The following is a 21494-nucleotide window of genomic DNA, read 5'->3' as shown; positions in this document are numbered from 1 at the left end:
GAGGATGGTTGCCTAGTTGTGCTTCCTCTTAAAACTATAATCACCACCACGACCATCAGCCTGTTTGCAGTCATTCGACCGGGTCAGAAATAGAATGAATGAAACCCCATCTAGCGGCGAGGATAGGAATTGTGCCGGTTGCCGACGCCTGTCGCACTCCTCTGGGTCAATGAATAATCAATACTAGATGAAATGATATGATATTGGAATGTGTCGCTGGAATGAAAGATGGCAGTGAAAATCGGCGTCCACTTTGTCAAGCACAAATGTCACTTGGAGTATCCGGAATTTGAACCACGGAACCCAACGGTGAGGGGCCGGCGCTCTGCCGCCTGCGCCACGGAGGCTTGCTTTCGGGGATTATACCGTAATGAGTTTGTTCTTGTCCATATCTGAAGACATAGTGCACTCTAAACACTATGTCCCATCAGAAATAGATCAAGGTTTATACAGTCTCAATACAAACAAAATAGAAACGACCACGGAATGAGCCAAGAGAGAAATTAACCGGAAAGTCTCGAAGGAACATGACCAAGCAAATCGATAGGTCGGTCTTAAGAAACTGTGCGTGCTTCTTCTAGTGGAAACAGGTTATCAGGCTTCCAGATTCATCAAGTCGACTATAGCGACGCGTCATGTCGACTGTAGAATGAACGATCAATCGATTAGCGACACGCTAGTGTTCTGTCTCTGTCACACACCGGAAGATTAAGAGGGCTGTGTCTCCTGTAAGTCACGTGTATGCCACTGGAGATACTGGTCACGTGTGTTCCGCACGCAAAGTGCAACGTAATAGGGCAGCACCACATCCGCTCTGTGTCGTGTTCACTAGCACTCACCCTCACGTCCCTCTGTTTATTTGTCTTCTCGACACAATCAATAGACAAATATGTACTAAATAAACCTCTGATCAAGTCTTGTGTCTCATCACTGGAGACAAGTATCTCAAGATTGAACTCATACATACATTACATACATACATACATACATACATGGCCGTACCCAAGGCGGGAGGGGTTCAAATCCCACCGAAATAAAAATGACTTGACTTTCTTTTTACAACTGATTTACGTCGCACCGTCACAGATATGGCGGCGATGTGATAGCAAAGGCCTAGGAGTGGGAAGGAAATGGCCGTGGCCTTCAGGTACAGTCCCAGCATTTGCCTAGTATGAAAATTAAAAACCACAGAAAACCATCTTCAGGGCTCCCGACGGTGGAGTTCGAACCTACTATCTCCCTGATGCTCCCCTAACCGCACGGCCAACTCGCCTGGTTTTGACAAATTTAAACAGCACATAAGCGTTTTCAAAAATTCAACCCATTAAATCCGGTCTTTGGAAAATAAAACAATTGAATTTAACCTAGTCCGCCTGTGTGGTGTAGGGTAAACAGATGAAGCAGAAGAAGAAGAAAAAGCAAAACTCGTGGAAAGAATGAAAACTGGGAAGAAGTGGTCCACAGAGCGCAAGGATGCAACACTGCATTCATGAAGATATTTTGGGAGGATAAGAGGGCGAAAACCATCAGGATTAGGAACAAATTCAAACGCACTCTTTGAATTGGTATAACGTAGAAATAATAATAACAATAATAATGATAATTATTATTATTATTATTGTCCGCCTCTGTGGTGTAGTGGTTAGTGTGATTAGCTGCCACCCCCGGAGGCCCAGGTTCGATTCCCGGGTCTGCCACGAAATTTGAAAAGCGATATGAGGGCTGGAATTCAGCCTCGGGAGGTCAACTGAGTAGAGGTGGTTTCGATTCCCACCTCAGCCATCCCGGAAGTGGTTTTCCGTGGTTTCCCCACTTCCCCTCCAGGCAAATGCTGGGATGGTACCTAACTTTAGGCCACGGCCGCTTCCTTTCCTCTTCCTTGTCTATCCCCTCCAATCTTCCCATCCCCACCAAGGCCCCTGTTCAGCATAGCAGGTGAGGCCGCCTGGGCGAGGCACTAGTCATCCTCCCCGGTTGTATCCCCCGACCCAATGTCCCAGTGTCTCACGCTCCAGGACACTGCCCTTGAGGCGGTAGAGGTGGGATCCCTCGCTGAGTCCGAGGGAAAAACCGACCCTGGAGGGTAAGCAGATAGAAGATTATTATTGCTCGTTTTTATTTCTCATTATTTGAGATCGGATTTCTTGGCGGAATTTTAGCGGATTTTTAGTAGTAGTATTTAGCGGATCTTGAAAAAATAAGTTGGCAACACTGCTGCACTGTGCTTACCACAGGACAGCTTGCAGAGATGCAGATGTGGTGAACCCATAATTCTACGATGAGAAAAATATGTTTTCTCAATATTTATTTCAAATCAACAAGCTACTTTATTTTTGAGGGCAGCCATGTTGCGCTCCTAGAGCCTCGATGTCGCGTGGGAAAGATCTCACCCGCGCCAAGCTCGTGAAATACCGTGACACCTCGGCGGACTTCGAGTGCCCGATAATTCTTTAAATTCACGGAATTCTGCGTAACGAGGGATTTTGGCAATACAGTAAATAAATAAATAAATAAATAAATAATCGAAATTATTCTTAAACCCTACGTGAAGACAGAACCCCCAGTGTAAAACATAAATGCAGTTAAGCCTAAGTACACGTCAGCGTCAGATCCGAGGACTAGCTTCACGTGCCAAGGTCAATGGATGGAGAAAACCCGCGAAACGCCCGGGCAGAAATAATTTATTTCACCTGTTGCGAGTGTGGTAAAATTATGAGATTATCATCTAAAATAATAACAAGTCTTTCCGGAATTCTGGGACAAGTCTCATAAAAATCGGTCTATTGGACGCGAAATTCGCAGATTACGCAGTCAAGCTTAGTAGTGTGTGTAGCGTCCCACATAAGACTATAAAAGGAACCCCCCACTGCATATTTTTCAGTGTCGATCTGGTTTTTGAAGCGGCGGTAGCTTTCGCCCGTCGTCAGCAGAAAATTGTACCAGATTGATCTACAAACAACTTAGTACATGTTCGTGGCTGAGGTCCACATATTCGGTTAGAAAGGGAAGGTGACAATTGATGAAGAAAACCCGCGAAACGCCCGGGCAGAAATAATTTATTTCACCTGTTGCGAGTGTGGTAAAATTATGAGATTAACATCTAAAATAATCACAAGTCTGTCCGGAATTCTGGGACAAGTCTCATAAAAATCGGTCTATTGGACGCAAAATTAGCAGATTACGCAATCAAGCCGACAAACTGAGAAAGTATAGGCGTCTGTTAAAGTACACAGCAAAATTTATTGTATCATCTCATGTGCGTTTGAAAGTGGTAAGAGAGTTGGGAAGCTAGTCAGAGTAGTTCTGATTTCGTTATCTGTTGAACACCTGTTGTGTTGTGGGTGACAGAGAGAGACAACTCCGGGAAGAAAGCAGAGAGTCGCAGTTGACTGCAGAACAAGGAAGGTTCGTGGTACAAATTATAACGAGGAAAGTGCGTGATTTGTGTTGTAATTTAATATCGTGTGAAAAAGGCAGTGTTTGTAAGATTGATATGTTTGAGAAGATGATGTTATTTGTACAAATGTACGGCTAAAGGCACGAGGTCATCTGGCGACAATGTAGCCAGAATACTGAGGATGACGCCATTTTGCAGGTCTATCTATATTTGTATTATGTTGTAGTTAGATTTTATTGTTCTGTCCCAACAAATTTTTCAAGATGATTGTCGGGTTGGTATTTGTAATTATCAGGCGAAAAGTGTTATAATTTTGGTCAGCGTGTGAAAATTTTAGTTTGTAAATTTCACGTCAAGAAACTGTAAAATGCGACGTTTAAATCTGGTGTTAATGTTCTATGAGATATTGTCCAAAGTGAGGAAAATTAGGAAAGCTATAATGGTAAAATAGTCGTGGCGAATGTCTTAATTTCAAATGTCAGTTGAATTCAGAAATATTTGTCAATAATAATAATTGTTACCGTGTTTTTGTGGTAGGTAGAGGTGAAAGAAGGTGCGGGTGTGAACGGGTCTCAAACTACGAAATTAAAGTTAATGTAAAATTTAACAAGGTTATATTTTCTTAGCAAAAAAAAAAAAAGAAATAACAATAATGGCAGGTACAGAGTAGCAAAACCACTAATCGAGAATGTACAATTACAGGATTTGGGCTCCGAGAGCCAGACACACAATTCTGAGCAATTAGCCCAGCATTACGATATACCGAATTCAACAAAGGGGCAGAAGACCCCAATCAAGCCCAGGAGCACTTGCTCCAAATTACACAGTAACGCCTCCTCGAGGCATACAACACTCAATTTTCGAAAAAGAGCCACTCGCTCTCAACTTTAAGCCTATCAAAGGCCACACCAAACTCCACCTTCAAGTTGTCCTCTAAGGACATATTCACAGGGGTAACATACCCAACCTACTGAGGTCTATTAAGTGAGAAAAGGTTAATTACTTGACCTCTAAATTAACAATTGAGAGGAGGCGATCTGCACTCCTAATACACTTGTTTAAAACCTACTTGGCACTAGGCCGTAAATGCAAGGGCTAATCCCATACTAAAGAGGTGACTTAAGAAAGAAACAATTTACATTACTGTTACGGAAGAATCGGTTGAGAAAATAAGTTCACCTCAAAACAATATGAGTGGGAGATCGAGAGGGTAAAGCACTCTCTATCCCAATATGTAGTTTTGAAAGAGAATAGAGGCTAAGAGTCTTTACATTTTAGGGAAAGTTACATGGTAGAGACGCTTCGGACCCGCCCCGAGAGTTAAACTGCTGAGCTAGCAAGAAAAGAAGTTATTAAAAGGCCATTACCTTGGTGTTGAACTGCTCCCCGAAGAAAGAGGCGCTTCCCGCCCCCTGCTATGTACTTTACACACTGAAAGATGGTACTGAAGTGGCCTGGAGACTCGAAAATCAGCAGTTTATATACTCTCGCGGAAAGTTCGAGGCGTTTTTGGAATGAGAACACCCTCCCACAAGGATTTTATTGGTTCACCAAGAAACCCCCTACACAATACGAGGAAGAAACATATTATTGGTTGAAAATTAATTCGAGAAATTCGGGATTGGCTAAATTCAAAACAAAGGGGAAAGAAAGGGTTAATATTGCCAACTTAAACAATGACTGAAAGAAATTTAGCAAAGAACAAACTTTTGAAATTAAATTTTCTCAACAAAAACAGTTCTTTCACTTCGCACTAGGGTGCACCGTTCTAGTTCTTCAGTAGTGTCCTCTAGAAGAGAATGTTCACACTTCTTACTACAAGCAAAACAAAAATACATCGAAAACAACACAGTTCAGAAACTTCAAAATTAACACATAAGACCAAGTTCAGACTTCTCCCAGTAGGGGAGTTTCAACTGGCGCAAGGTTTAAATAAGCGGCATGGAGGTGTACCGCCCGGTACAATAATAATAATAATAATAATAATAATAATAATAATAATAATAATAATAATAATAATAATAATAATAATAATAAGTGATACCGCGGGATAAAGAAATTTTTCTATGTTAAAAGTGCATTTAACCAGTATATTTTACAAGGATCGCAGGCATTTAGAAAATTTCAGTGAAATTCGATAGAGTTATATTTATTCACGGGAAGTAAAATTTTGGGACATCGTGTATATCAATGATACGGAAAATCGCGGTGTGTTCTTGGATTCTCGAGGTCCGAAAGTCGTAGTAATAATAAAATAAAGAGGTGTATTTTATAATGGTTCTTGTTTTCACTAGAGGATTGAAATATGAAAAGGGTCTTGGAAATATAAGAAAAATGGATTGAGAGCGAAGAATTTATATATGTGGAGATGAGAGGGATAGGAATATTGAAGGTGAAAGGAAGCCAGGATTTTAAGTGATGCTGCTGGGATAAGGCGAGGAGAATGAGTTTGAGACAGGCTATGTTTGCCGAGGAAGTATTTGGGAAACAGGCTGTATTGTGACAGGCTGTAGAGTATTCCGCTACCAATCCGAAATTTGAGACGACTACTGTGTGAGGCACCGTAGATTTCTAGTAAGATCCCAAGTGAAAACGACTCTAGTAAAGGTTAAAAATCTTGGTAGTAAAAGTCAAGTGACTAGTTACGTAAAGCCCGTATGAATATTAAGATAATGTGACCTCAAGGATAAAAGAGCATTTAGAATACATGGTTGGTGTTGTATTGAATTTCGTTTCACTGGATATGTCATTGATATAAATATTTGGAATTGACGGTAGGCGATTTGAGAGTTTCTAATGCGGTAGTGATGATTATTATTTTGAATACATCCACTAAATGGTAGACGTGTGTTGGGAATTATCATTGCTTCCCTAAAAACTTCATTGCACAGGCTGAGATTGTGTTTGAGTTGGAGAATTGTTCGTCGCGTATATTTATTTTCGAGTTCACGTATTGTAACTAGATGGAGACTTACGGCATTTTTCGACTTGCATTCGTTTAATAGTAAGAGATGTGGTTCCATGTGTATTGAAATGTCAGAGTTGGTTTGAAATTGTTAGTTCGCCTGATGTGCTAGGGGATGCGTAGTACGACCCATTTTTACGCCCGTCCATAGATTTAGGACGTCACATGTTATCCTTGGAGTTACTGATGATGAGACGTCCTAGTTCACGCCCGACGATAGAATTAGGAAGGTATCGTGTACATAGAGATTAGTGTTAGGATGTACAGATTTTAAGTGAGCCCGACGATAGGTCTGGGATGTCAGCTGTACATACTCAAGTCTCAGATTAGATGTTTCTTTTGTTTTTGCGAAGTGACCTGGGCGAAGGTAGCACCTACAGTAAAATATGAAATATGAAGAGGGTTAGATCGGTAATAATGAGGCCAACTAGTGCGTAGCTCCAACAGCTGGAAGGTGTTCCCTAATATAACGGGGCCGCTATCGGCGAATGAGGGTTGCCCAAATATTGGATATCGACCTGATGGAGATTAAATATTTTACAGTAATTCTACATGCGTGTTGAGTTTTAATGACTTCGATATATTATTTTATTTTACGGACTTAATTGTTTTGTCGTTCTGACGTCCGTTTCGTTTTGATAGTGTGCATATTGACGCTCAGTGTATTGGTCTGAGACTTGAGTTGCGAATGCGGTTTCGATTCGTCAGCCAGTAATACTATTTTATTTTCAATCTTTGTCATACTTTCATTTTATTCGTAGTTGAATTCGATTAAGTGATCACTTTATAGGTAGTGTGTTGGGACAAACAATAAGTAGATGGATCTGTAATGGTAGTCATTGTTTTTCAAAGGAAAGAATTCCTTAAAGTTGTAGTATTTTTCAATGTGGACTGGTAATTTTATTAAGCGTAACATAACCATTTCTAACATGAAAATCGGTTTGATAATAATACTTTTCAAGTGATTTACCACTTTTTAATTAACTTCAGTGTTTGGCATTTCTCCTAAATGCGTGATGAATAAGTGTTTCCTGCGTTTCGCAGTTTTGTTCCTTTAGAACGACGTAACGTAAGATACTCGCGGATCAGGTTGTTGTTGGTTCCTTCCGAACAGCTGTTTGGGTGATGCACATTTAGCATCGGGATTACCTTATCACTTAAGGGTATCATGAATGACAAATACATGGTGGAATTTTATTTCAATTGTGAATGATGCTGTTAACTCGTAGTGAACACCATGCTTTCCCATAATATTTCGCAACCTATCCAAAGCAACTGATAGTCAATTTGGTTCGATTAAGGGTCCATTCGGCGGGTGTTCCGTATCCGTAAAGGGTATTCGACTGGTGGATAACCTTAATTGAGAGGAAATCAGGCGTTCTACTTGTTGAAAGTCAGATTTTCCACGGGTCGTGTGGATTAACTCTCAGTTCTCGTTTGGAGTAATAGGTGCCCGGTTTTCAGGTCTTTCCTTTTTCAGTTTTTCAGTTTCGATGTCCACTAATGTACTAATTTCTCCGAAGCAACTCTTCGATATTGTGAGAAATAAATCAACGCTATGCAATGTGACTGCGTTTGAAACATTCAATAATAAATGATTTATAATTGTTTTTATTTCAAGGATTTATATCAAAATAATAGTGTTGTCGTGTCATTTCGATTTTAATAAAAGTTAGTAAGCATTTATTTGCTCCTCATTTCAAGTAGTTAGGCTCTCTTCTGAACCCCATCGTCTGGTTAAGATCGTGACCGAATTTATTCTCGCAACGACCCATGATTTAAGAGTTCTATATTGTTCTACTGTAGCATCCGTGGCCGATCAACGATGGAATGGTAAGTACAAGGGTTCAGTGGGTCTCGGTTCACGAATGGCTACGGCTGGTCCGCGGTCCAACAGTTCTGCACTCCGACCGGCCAATAGAACAGAGAAGGGGTGGCCACGGCTCTACTGTGGCTCTACGCCTCTGTATTCGTGAGATGGGAAGGGACTGGACCTCACGGCTGGTCTGAGAATGGTTTCCCGTGGTTTTCCATTCTCCTGTACTAAGGCGAATGCAGGGACAGTTCTAATACAGTATAGGTTACGGCCGCCAACCCCCTCACCTTCTATGAGCATCTGCTTCACCGTAACGAATCTCCCGACATGAGAGACGGCTTTACCGTCTACGAGGCCCACCTCCCCACTTCAGGGGAGGAATGAAAACGTTTTTAGTTTAGTTCAGTTTAGTTTTAAAATGTTTATTTTTTTAGAATTTGCCTTACGTCGCACCGACACACATAAGTTTTATGACCGAGCTCGATAGCTGCAGTCGCTAAAGTGTGATCAGTATTCAGATGGTTTTCCGTGGTTTCTCATTTTCACACCAGGCAAATGCTGCGGACGTACCTTAATTAAGGCCACGGCCGCTTCCTTCCCACTCCTAGCCCTTCCCTGTCCCATCGTCGCCATAAGACCTATCTATGTCGGCGCTACATAAAGCCACTAGCAAAAAAAAAAAAAAAAAATCTTATGGCGATGATAGGATAAGAAGCGGGAAGAGACTAGAAGCGGGAAGGAAGTGGCCGTGGACTTTTTTTAAGTTCAGCCCCAGCATTTTCCAGGCGTGAGGATGGAAAACCATAGAAAGTCACCTCCAGGGCTGCCGACAGTAGGAATCGAACCCACTCTCTCCCGAATGCAAACTGACAGCTTCGTGCCCCGTCCCACGCGGCTGCTCTCTTGGTGAAAAAAAAAATAGTTAACCCAATTGATATATAATATTCTATATTTATAATTTATACATGAAAATACACAGTTGAGTCGGACATTTTGACAACAACCAGTGGCGTGATACCAAATTTATATAAAATACATTCTTCTTCTTCTTCTTAATCTGGTTACCCTCCAGGTTCGGTTATTCCCTCGGACTCAGCGAGGGATCCCACCTCTACCGCAGCAAGGGCAGTGTCCTGGAGCTTCAGACTTTGGGTCGGGGATACAACTGGGGAGAATGACCAGTACCTCGCCCAGGCGGCCTCACCTGCTATGCTGAACAGGGGCCTTGTGGAGGGATGGGAAGATTGGATGGGACAGGCAAGGAAGGGGGAAGGAAGCGGCCGTGGCCTTAAGTTAGGTACCATCCCGGCATTTGCCTGGAGGAGAAGTGGGAAACCACGGAAAACCACTTCCAGGATGGCTGAGGTGGGAATCGAACCCAGTTGACCTCCCGAGGCTGAGTGGACCCCGTTCCAGCCCTCGTACCACTTTTGAAATTTCGTGGCAGAGCCGGGAATCGAACCCGGACCTCCGGGGGTGGCAGCTAATCACGCTAACCACTACACCACAGAGGCGGACATATAAAATACCTGCAATTTAAAATTTCTTATACGTTCGTCGAATAATATATACACCGTGCAAAGCTAGTCTTTATTAAAGCGCTTCCTGGACACTCAATTGTTCCTGATGTCCAGAGTTCACTTACTCAAGTTATGTAAGATTCGAGAACTTACTTCCGTATACAAGTTTCGACTCTTAAATGTTCTCGGATGCATAGTAATTGATTCTGGAAAGTATTCGAATCTGTCCATCACTTACTTTCACCTTTAAAATCACGTGTAGTCAGGAAGGAGAACCAGTCTCAGCGAGTGTCACATTGAGAGAGGACTGTCGAGGGACTTCAGAAATGCCTGCAATTAGCTGAAGAATGCTTTTCTTTTCGTTTCTGCATATATCATTAAGGGTCGTTATAATTTGACTTTCATGTTTTAACATAGATTGACACAACATAGATGACATGAACATAATTTTCTAGCTAACGCAATTTTCACGTAAAAAGCATTATTTAGACTTTTTAATATTGTAAAGTGTTTTTTGATGAAGAATATTGTCCTTTTATTGTGAAGGATATTTTATGTGCTGCCACCTACCCCTCATGGGTGTAAATGCTAACAGAATAAGTATGTTCATCTAATACTTCGTTCAGAGAAGTAGGCCTACGAGTAATAATCAGTATAGAACTAAACTTAGGAAATAGGCTGATGGGTAGGGCGTAAGAACTATATTACTAATTCACGCAGTAATATAGACGCAATTTTTTGAAATAAATTCAAAGAGTGTGTGTTACAAGAAAGTGCATATGATACACCGAATATAAAAACACTCCCTATTGATTTTAAATATGCAGTTATATAAGTATATTTTTTTTACCTGTCAGGGCTATAATGGCTCAAAGGATCCGGGCTCCAGCCCGCATATTCATTGAGACGCGTGGTCTGTGTCTGTCTGCACTCGAAAAGACCAATATTCTATTCCAACGCCCATCATCATTAATCCCATGAATAATGATGTCAATCAGCAAATAATTCTTCCAACAAAAACTGTACATCAATCCACTCAGACTGAACTCTTCTCCGCCACCACATCTCAAATGCAACCAGCAACTCAGACGACCACGCCAAAAAACCGAAAGGAAAACCAGCACCCCAATGAAGACCAAGACGCCAACTGCACGAGAAGAAAACCGAAGATAAAATATACCCAGACCGACCCCTTCTACCTCACTGCAAATACCATGTCACAAACCACTCCATCCATCCAGATTCAAGAATCTCAAGCAACTCCAAACACACAAGATAAATCTCACCAAGCATATCCTGCAGCCTCCGACATCCAAACCCAAACTATACCCGTCCCTCACCCCCTACCACCCCCCATAGAACCGACAAATCAATTCAATCAGCCAGTACCACCATCCACTCACAAAATAAACAAACCTCAAACAACGCACATCTGTGCTCAAATTAAAATCAAACAAACCGTACCAATATGCCTCTTCCTCCCGCACCACATTTCAAATCCAAACCCAAACCTCGCCCACCACATCCTTCCCTAACCATTCTCTGCTACAACTGTCTAAAACTTAACCACCATGCAGCCACATGAAAAAACAAGACTAGATGCAACCGCTGTGGTGGTGAGGACCACTGCAAAGTACCACGCGACCAGGCGACCTGCGCTAACTGCCACGGAAACCACGCAGCATCTTTCCCTGACTGCCCATACTTCAAAACAGCCATAAAACAGAAACATCACAAAAACACGCATCCAAAACCTCAGCCAGTCTCATCAAAACAGAAAACCATTCGCCCAACTTTACTTACTACCACCACCTCCCAAGCTAATACACCCAACAATAGCCTCCTCCTCCTTATACTTAACCTACTCCAAAACCACCTCCAAGAAACTCAGGGCCCCCTCGGTGGATTGAGTAGCCGAGACCCTGAAAAACCAAACCAGTAACCTCCCACCCCCTCCCCCCGCCAAGTAAAGCAAGAAACACCAAGTACGTCCTCACTTCCTTACTCTATCTGCCTTCACATATCTTGAAAACACCAATTAAGATGAAGCACTGGTTCTCGGAGACGAGGCGGTGCACAAAACGACATGCTGCCCATTAATAATGCTGTTTTTCTAAATTACACCCGCAAACTCACATAAATGCAAGCGCCACAGTTTGCAAATGTGTAGTCACTGCATTTTATTATCAGATAAATGCCCATCACCTCACTAAAAGGTAAATTCTGGGCGTGGTTGGTGTTTGGACGGGTGACCGTCCAACACTGGCCGCGTATCTGAAACACTTACTACTGTGTCAGCCATACTCTAAGTGAATAGACAGACGGCCTTCTCAACCACCATTAAAACTCTACAATTGTAGAATGTTCACTACTCACAGTTAAGCAACATACGGCACGGTCAACCCCTGGATGGGTGATCAGTGACTGAAAGTTCATTCACTCCAAACTACTTCTCTAATAACTTCAATTTTCACTAAAACAATCTTTCACTATATTTTTTCCATAATACTATACTAAATTCAAAGATTGGATTATTTTACCTTATAAATTATTCCCCCCTAAACCGCTAGGTGAGGAGCGTAATAACGCACCGGTACTAGCACAAACTAACCAAACTCCTTCTCCCGACGGGAGGAGGGGGCTAAAATTCAGAGATGGATCAACAATTTATTTGAATCCTGAAACTTTTCCATTCCTGTTCATAGCTAGGCAAAAACATGTTGATGCAGGAAAGATGACAATGTATTGCTTAAAGTGTGTTTTTTGCAACATGAAGGTAATTAGTGATGAGCAGAATTGAATACTACGTAAGCTTATCCGTGAACATTTTCAAGAATCGGAACTTGCATTAAAACAAAGTTTTCGAATCTTACATAACTCGAGTAAGTGAACTCTGGACATCAGGAACAATTCAGTGTCCAGGAAGTGCTTTAATAAAGGCTAGCTTGTACGGCGTAGGGCCTATATATTATTTGACGAACATATCAGGAATTTTAAATTCCAGCTATTTTATATAAATTTGATATCACACCAATGGTTGTTGTCAAAATGTCCGACTGTACTGTGTATTTTCAATCATATATTATATACCAAATGAGTTAAATAACATTTTATTTCATCGAGAGAGCGACCGCGTGGGTCGGGGCACGAAGCTGTCAGTTTGCATTCGGGAGAGAGTAGGTTCGAATCCCACTGAATATGGTTTTCCGTGGATTCCCATTTCCACACCAGTAAAATGCTGAGGCTGAACCTTAACCGAGGCTACGGCCACTTCATCCCCGCTCCCAGCCGTTTCCTATCCCATCGTCGCAATATGACATACGTGTGTCAGTGCGGCGTAAAGCAAATTCTAAAAAAGTAAAACAAAAGCATTTTATTTATCCTTATAGAAAATATAAAGAAAGCAAACAATCGATTGTGAATAATTTTGCGGTTTTTTTTTCTTTGCTATTTGCTATTTGCTTTACGTCGCACCGACACAGATGTCTTATGGCGACGGTGGGATGGGAAAGGCCTAGGAAGTGAAAGGAAGCGGCCGTGGCCTTAATTAAGGTGCAGCCCCGGCATTTGCCTGGTGTGAAAATGGGAAACCACGGAAAACCATCTTCAGGGCTGCCGACAGTGGGGCTCGAACCCACGATCTCCCGATTACTGGATACTGGCCGCACTTAAGCGACTGCAGCTATCGAGCTCGGTAATGTTGCGTTCAGATAGTCACTTATAACCATCATTATAACTTGATATTGACGTATAAACTCAATCAGTAAGATTATACAGTATTCGAGAACTTCTCGTTGTTCCGTCCGAGAGAAGTATTCGAATACATCTTAGGTAAATACTCGTATCATATGCGTTACTCTTTTTACCCGCTGAACCCCAATCATGAATACAGAGGTAGGGCCTACTGAGTTACGTACAGGGATGACGCTACTATCCTGGTTGTTCTCGCATATTGCTTAAAGAGAGACCAGCGTGGTCTCGGTTTGAGATTATCATTAGTGAATGCCTCAAGCGGAAATATTCGAATACTTTGATCACGATTCAAGATATCTCGAGAACTTTAAGGAATCGAATTCTTCGACATTTTGGTCTCGAATACTCTCAGAACTAAAGGTAATAATTACTTTCGGAACAAACAAAAAGCCAACGAAGCCACCAGTCTCTCTAAATGTTTAACAGGAATTCTCACGGCATTGTTATGCAGTGTAACATGTGCCACATTATATCCATCTTGACATTAAATACATTATATCCCCTCAACTGATATAAAAAAGGTCTCAGGTAATTACACGACAAGCAATTGAATTATAGATTGATGCCGTTTTGACGAAATGGCGCTGAGGTCGCCTCGGTGAAGGTAATAGTACGACATGGCATGTAACTGTGATGTTTCCGGGCGAGTTGGCCGTCCGGCGTGCAGCTGTGAGCTTGCGTCCGGGAGATAGTGGGTTCGAGCGCCACTGTCAGCAGCCCTGAAGATGGTTTTCCGTGGTTTCCCATTTTCACACCAGGCAAATGCTGGGGCTGTTCCTTAATTAAGGCCACGGCCGATTCCTTCCCTCTCCTAAGCCTTTCCTACCCCATCGTCACTATAAGACCTACCTGTGTCGGTGCCACGTAAAAGCAATTTGCAAAAGAAAAAAACTGCGATCTTGATAGACCTCGTAGTAGCTGTGTGAGTAACAGTTGAGTACAGGATAGGTAAGACATGAGATTCGAGTGCATTTGATAGAGGCCATTCTCGGTGCCAGACGTATGGGTCGTTACATCTCCGAAGTAGTGCAAGCACTGGGCTTTCCAAATGCTACCGTGTCAATAGCGTACCCTGAGCATCTGTTTCTGGTAAAAAAAAATACCCTCCACCGGGGTCGACATCCCGGGGTGTACACGCATGCACAGAAATGGTGTTCCCATTTTTCTCCTGTGAACACGGTATTCCAATACTGCGTGTGTGAATAGACGTTGTGTGTCACTTATATCAACGGCATTGTGCTTCCTTGACCGAGGGAATTCGTTACGCTGTCAGCTTGCATTCGGGAGATAATGGGTTTGAAGCCCACTCTCGGCAGTGGTTTCTCACTTTCACAAACAGTCATATACTGGAGTATGTATGTTAAGTCCTTAACCCGAAGGCTGGTTGGATCCGCAACACCTCCGCCCTTAGCTGTCATAGATGGCCTAGGCATCACTGAAGAGGCTTACTATGGAAATGGTGAGTGAGGTAGTTTCCCGCTGCATTCCTCACTGAGTCAGAAGTTGCTATTACATATCAGTCTGTCAAGCCCACAGAAATGCATGTACCATCCGTCCCTATGAGCAACATTTTCACACCATTCTTAACAGGAACTGGCTGCATAAGGAATGGTATTACTAACATCGCTCATACCTCAGTCACTTTCATATTGTCAAAACCAAGTATAAGACTGTGACAGATCAATGAAAGTAACAAAATTGCTCTAGCCCATACCAGAAGACATAGTGCACAGTAAAAACTAGGTCTCGCCAGCAAAGGAGCTGTACCTTAAATAAGGCCATGGTTGCTTCCTTCCACTCCTGGCCCTTTCCTAGTCCATAGTTGCCACAAGACCTATGTCAGTACGACGGGAAACATAAAAACCTTTTCCTAACTTCCAAGTAGTAAGTATGTATATCGGTGCTCTGGCCGTAAATGACACTAGTCAACTTTATCCGAAACTTTTTGACATAGATTTACATAGATTTGACATCGATTTTTAATGCTGTGGATGACCTCTACCTCTTTGTTCAGGTAGACTACTTCATTACGGCCGACCCAGATATTTGAGCACCCTCTGAGCCCTGAAGGCCTGCCGGGGTTGGGGGGCGGAGGCATTTGATTGTTTATCCATACTGATGATATCCTGAGGAAAATAAAATGAGTTGATTTCCCTTTGCCTTCCTCAATGCCATTTTTGGCAATTCATCACTCGCTCTTAAAACAGCGAACATTCTCTGTTTTAGCCGCCACCGAGCTCGATAGCTGCAGACGCCAAAGGGCGACCAGTGGTTTTCAGTGGTTTCCCATTTTCGCGCCAGGCAAATACTGGGTCTATACTGCACCCATAAGCGAATTTACGTAATTAATTTACAAATTAAAAGTTGAATATTTCGCATATGGGATACTACAGTAGGCTGGCAAACTAGCAATCACAAAGGAACTTTCTGGCGCCAGTCAGGCGGCGGGTAGAATCCACAAAACTCTCCTTAGAGCACGTCCAACTTGTAAACCACCCTGAGTACTCCTTCCAATAAATTTTATGACACCGCCTAGGAGTGGCGACTTTCTTCTGGTTCTCACGAGAAAATCACGCGTTGAGGCCTGACCTACTTAGGTAGGACAAAAGGGACAACGACAATACCCGCCAATCCTTGGGAGGAAATGGAAGTATCCACTTTACGAAGAGCGCGAAAGTCTCAGCCAATCACAAAATTCTAAATTTGAATGAACTGTCATAAGCGGGAATCTACAATCAGTATTTCGCGATCTGAAGCCCGGTGTGGTGGTGAAAAACAGTGTCCTGACTTCTTTATAATATTTGGAAAATTATCAGTGCGAATCTGTGGTTAATTAGTGCCTAATTAATAAAATTTAACTTCACACGGAGGAGTAAGTGGGCCCAGCTGAATGAACTGTCATGGCGGGATGGAGCCATTCACCGGAAGAAAATAACACCAGTGACGCGCGCCGTTGTGTGGATTATCCTGTGATCATTTCCCACGGCGCAATATTACATGTAAGTCAGACAAAAATTAGGGAGATTTGTGCATAAATTTTGAAAACCTTAACCTACGGATGTACGATAAAGCGCTCCTGAGGGCTAGATCATTACGCCACATCCCTTCCACGGAACTATTTTCTAGGTGGGGGGAGAACTCTTTACAAAACCCAGTGACCAGGGGGTTGATTTCTCAGTGTTTCTTGAGTTTCTCAGTGTGTCTTGAGTTTTCGCAGTGGTTCTTGAGTATTCTCAGTGAAACTTCGGTTTGACAGTGTGAATCAGAGCGACAGTGTGACAGAGTGTGACAGCTAATTTAGTTAGTCAGCTTTACTTTTGGCTGGTAAGAAAGTGATTAGAGACACCTGTAGGCATTTTGAGAAAGCCTTGTATTATTTTACTTGGGAGAGTAACACTTCAGAAATGAACACTTTAACAAACTCTTACTATTTATGCACAGATAACAGACAAGAGCTACACTTTCAACACTTGGCTTAAATAAACTCACATTACGAGTCGAGAGGAACAAGTCCATGTTTTCAGCATAATTACATAAAACCTCTCTAACCCACGGGTAGTTTCACATTTGTTATAAGCATAAATTTCTCCACAACATTGGAACTGTATTTAGCTTTCTTTTTATCATTTAATAAACTGTTTGGCAAGCGAGATGTTTACGGGGAGAAACTTGTAAAGGCAGACAGGGAGGAGAATGACTTTTCTTTAATGAAGGCCGCAGTGGTAACCTTGAGCAAACAGTTATGTCCCGTTGGGGTGAATGTACGGTAAGCTGCTATGTAAACAAAAGCTGAGAGAACGGTGGCAGACCAACAGGTGATTTCCAGGCTGGTAGCGGGGACGACCGTCTAACTTCACGACAGGAGTCTGCAGTGGAGTGCGAGAAATACGAGTGTTTTCTGTCAACGTAAGCGTGTGTTACGCCATGGCAAATATGTGTCAAATTTGCGTGTGTAAAAATTTGGAATACCACATCAGCTTGAAGATGGAATTCTAAATTCACCATGACCGAGGCTGGAGGGTGAGCCAACATGCTGCCATCACACAGGTATGAGCATCAATAAATAATGTAAATAAATAATGTAGGACCGTGACTAATCGATGATCAATGTAGCTTAGAGTATTAGGTAGGATTGTAAATAGTTCACATCTTTTAAATAATCATAATTGTAACTATAATAATAATAATAATAATAATAATGATAATAATAATAATAGTAATAATAATAATAATAATAATAGGGTTATTTGTGCACTTCGTTTAGGTAGATGTTGTTTGCGTGTTCTGTAGTATGTCACTTTGACAGTTTAGGAAGCTATGATATTTGATCTATGAGTGTAATGCCGATTTATAAGTAATTTTTAATATTCATCATGTTATTATATCGTTGGTTTTGAGTCATATTTTTGTTGGAGTTTTGATCTTGTAAACGCCACCTCGATGATTTTAATGTTTATTTTTGCTTTTATGCGCATTCAGCTTGTTTTATGTTGTCGGATCATCCTTCAGATGACCGCGTCTGATAGTACTTATCCCTTGTCTTTTGCGACGATTTTTGGTAGACGCGAGTATTTATTTCTGTGTAGTTGCGGTTACACATCTTTCAACATCTGTGTTTTGAGAGGCAATCTCGCCACTTTTTTTTAATATAGAAACAGTGAGTGCCAGGAAACCATTGATGAGTCAGCTCTAATATTTTTTTTGTGAGATGCGAAGCAGAGAATGATCAAGAGATCGAGCTAGATGATTAATATCCCTGATGATCTACGTTGATAATGGAAATATGATATTTGGACCATGTCATGAACTGTCGTAAGAAGTCGTAATGTGCACGACAGATATTTTGCCCGCCGGATACGAGCGAGGCCGTATTGTGAGAATAATGAATAATGATGACGTCGAGAATTAATGAGCAAAGAGAATTGTGAAATGAGTAATTTAGCCAAGAGTGTTAAATGTGTTACGACTTGGGTTATGATTGTAGGCAGAAGCCTGTATTTGTTTAAATAATTCCAGGGAAAGTAGATGCTCGGCAAATATGCTAGCCATTGTACAATGTGAGCAGAGCGACGAGTCAATGTTGTTTTTTAATTTTTTTTATAATCATGTAAAGTCATGGATGACATGAAATAACAGTTATTGTCCACAAAGGTTGAATTGTATCATGTCCAGACATTTATCGTCTGAGGTTAGAGATTGCCGTCAAATTCGCTATATTTTTGCTACTCGCAGCGGGGTATATTTTTCTGGAGACTCCGAGGTTATTGTGCGCATTCCATCCTTATTTAATTTCCAGTAGGCCGCGATGGTGGGATCTAGTTTTGCTTATTTTATTTCTTTCTGAGTGTACTTTATTTCCGTTTATTTGTAGGACGTAGGCGTATGTGAATTATTTATATTTGACTTGATGTAAATAGATAGGTGTAGATAGGCTAGTTTTGATTTTTGTATTTTCTTTGTCGGTGCAATGTTTCTCCATTTAACAGATTTAATGATGTAAATAAGATTTCAGATGTTAGGTTAATGGATCGTCGATTAGGTCACAGTCGAAACGATAGTAGTGGTATGCTCATACCAGGCATTTAAGTAATTACCAAACTTTTTAAAATCCACTACATTTTATTTAGAAATGAAGCGATCTTTAATAAACCAATTGTACAAACTGCCGCAATGAATGAGGTAAACAAGATGGCATCTGCCTCCATCTAGTGGTGGTACCACAAATAATGCGTTGATAATGAAATGCAGTGAGCGGCAAATTCAATAGAAATTTCAATGTACAAGGATCGCTATCATTTAAAATGTTAACAGCAGGCACTTGGCCTAATCTTTCGGATTATTTTTAAGCAGTCCAGTCTATCACAGATATGCAAGTGAAGTTTAAAATTTAGATGAGTGGTTGTAACACTCAGATTGATGTTTCAATAATTTATTTGTTTAATCATGAGGTGTTTTAATAAGACAATGGTCATGTAGGAAATGAAGGGTGATGTTCATGGTTGTTTTTCTTCGAATTATTCCTGAGGTGATACACTTGGTTAGTGCAGGCCATGATTATTTTAAAGTTGGGTATTTTACCAAATGAGCCACATGTGATAAATATTTGATAACTCCTATGAGTCAGTGGATTGATGACGTAACTAATTACTTTATTATGATTCAACTATTTTAATTTAGTTTGGAGAGATATTTTCTACGTAATACCATTCTGTAGTTCAAGAAGGTGGTCTTTCTGACCAGAGTTTTAAACTGAGTCATGTTATCAACTTGAAGACAGTGTCAACCTAGTCTGCAATATTTTAATTAATGTGTTTGACCTTCAGTCAGTTATTAGGCAGATAATAGTGTTAGTGTAAGGCAGATCTTCAATCTTTAATTTTCTTAGTCTCATTTATTTCATTTTGTTTACATTTTTTTTCACTAGTTCAGTTTTCGTTCATTTTTTTTGGCACTTTGCATTTTTTTATTCAATAAATCAGTCTTTTATTTAAATTTTAATTCAGTCTTTGGGTACCGTCATTTTTTTTAGTTAGTTTACCCCCCCTCTTTTCATTTCCTCACTCCTTGATCGTCGGGTGGCCTCTCTTCGGGGATAGCGGACGGTCACGACTGAGGAAGAAGAGTCTACATGCAGCGGTGAGTATGATTTACATGTCATTTATTACAGGAGCAGCCGGCGCACAGAAGAAGGAAGAGTTCACCGCAGTTGTTGCCTTGAAAAGGGCACAGGGGCCGGAGTGAGGAGTGAAAAGCGTGTCGCCCACCTTTGGGGCCAGATTTGCTTATCCCCGGGACTTTGCACTTTATATTTAATTTATTTTTGTATCCAGACTAACAGCCATGAACATAGGTTTATTGAGTGTTGATAAATATGAATGCTGTGATAGTACTGTTTGACAAGTAGTGGTATTAACTATAAATGACATGTTTTGTATAATTTTATCCAAATTTAGGATAAAATTGTTTTGTATTGGTGATTACTGTGTCTTGCATGTGTTGGAAGTATTGTTGGGGAGCCTGAAGGTCTTAGTCGTTTCTCTCAGTATACAAAATCTCGATTAGTCAGGAGCAGTGGGACAGGTTAATTAAAACCATCAGTGATTTAAGCGTAACAACTAATGAACTGAAATCCAGTCAGGCAGAACTAGCTAATGAACTAAAATCTAGTCAGGCCGAACTATCGAATAAGATAGAAAGTAGCCAGGCAGAATTAGCTATTGAACTCAAAATAAATCAAGATGAATTAAAATCCAGCCAGGCAGAGTTAGCCGACGAATTAAAATCCAGTCAGGCTGAACTTGTAAACAAGGTAGAAAGTAGCCAGGCCGAATTAGCTAACGAATTTAAAACCACACAAGGCGAATTAAAATCCAGCCAGGTAGAATTAGCCAAGGAGTTAAAAAACACACAAAGCGAATTGAAATCTAGTCAGGCCGAACTTGCAAATAAAGTAGAGGCAGTCCAAGGACAGGTTTTAGAAGAATTCAAACAGTGCGAGCTAAAACTCGAGCAAAAATTTATAAAGAGCCAGGTTGAATTGAAGAAAGAGTTACGGGAAAACCAGGACAAACTCATGCAGGCGTGTAATGCGAACAGGCAGGAGACGATGGAAGAAATAAAGAAGTTAGCAGATGCACAAGCACAAATACAAGAACAGTTAGACAGCCATAGCGCGACTGTTGAGGAAAGTATGAGGGAAACCCGGGTGATGATACAAGATCAGGGCAAGGATTTAGCTCAAGGTATCATACTCTTGGAAGAACGAATAGATAAAATTGAGGACGAGACCAGGAAAGAAATGAGTAAAGTATGCTTGCAGGTTGGAGAGACTCAGGAGAAAACGAGTCACGAAATCATGACCCTAAAGTCGGAACCCAGGACATTACAAAGAAGTTAACAGAACTGTCGGAGAAGATAGCAGAGACTGAGGGTGAGATTACACTCAGTGAGCAGTCAATAAGACAGGAATTTAACGAGGTCATTGAGGGAAAAATCCAGGCAATTAAGACCCAGGGCGAAAACCTGTCGACCTTAGTCAAGCTG

Source organism: Anabrus simplex, chromosome 1, assembly GCF_040414725.1.
Source record: "Anabrus simplex isolate iqAnaSimp1 chromosome 1, ASM4041472v1, whole genome shotgun sequence".
Classification (NCBI taxonomy): Eukaryota; Metazoa; Arthropoda; class Insecta; order Orthoptera; family Tettigoniidae; genus Anabrus; species Anabrus simplex.
Note: the sequence above shows the minus strand (reverse complement) of the source record.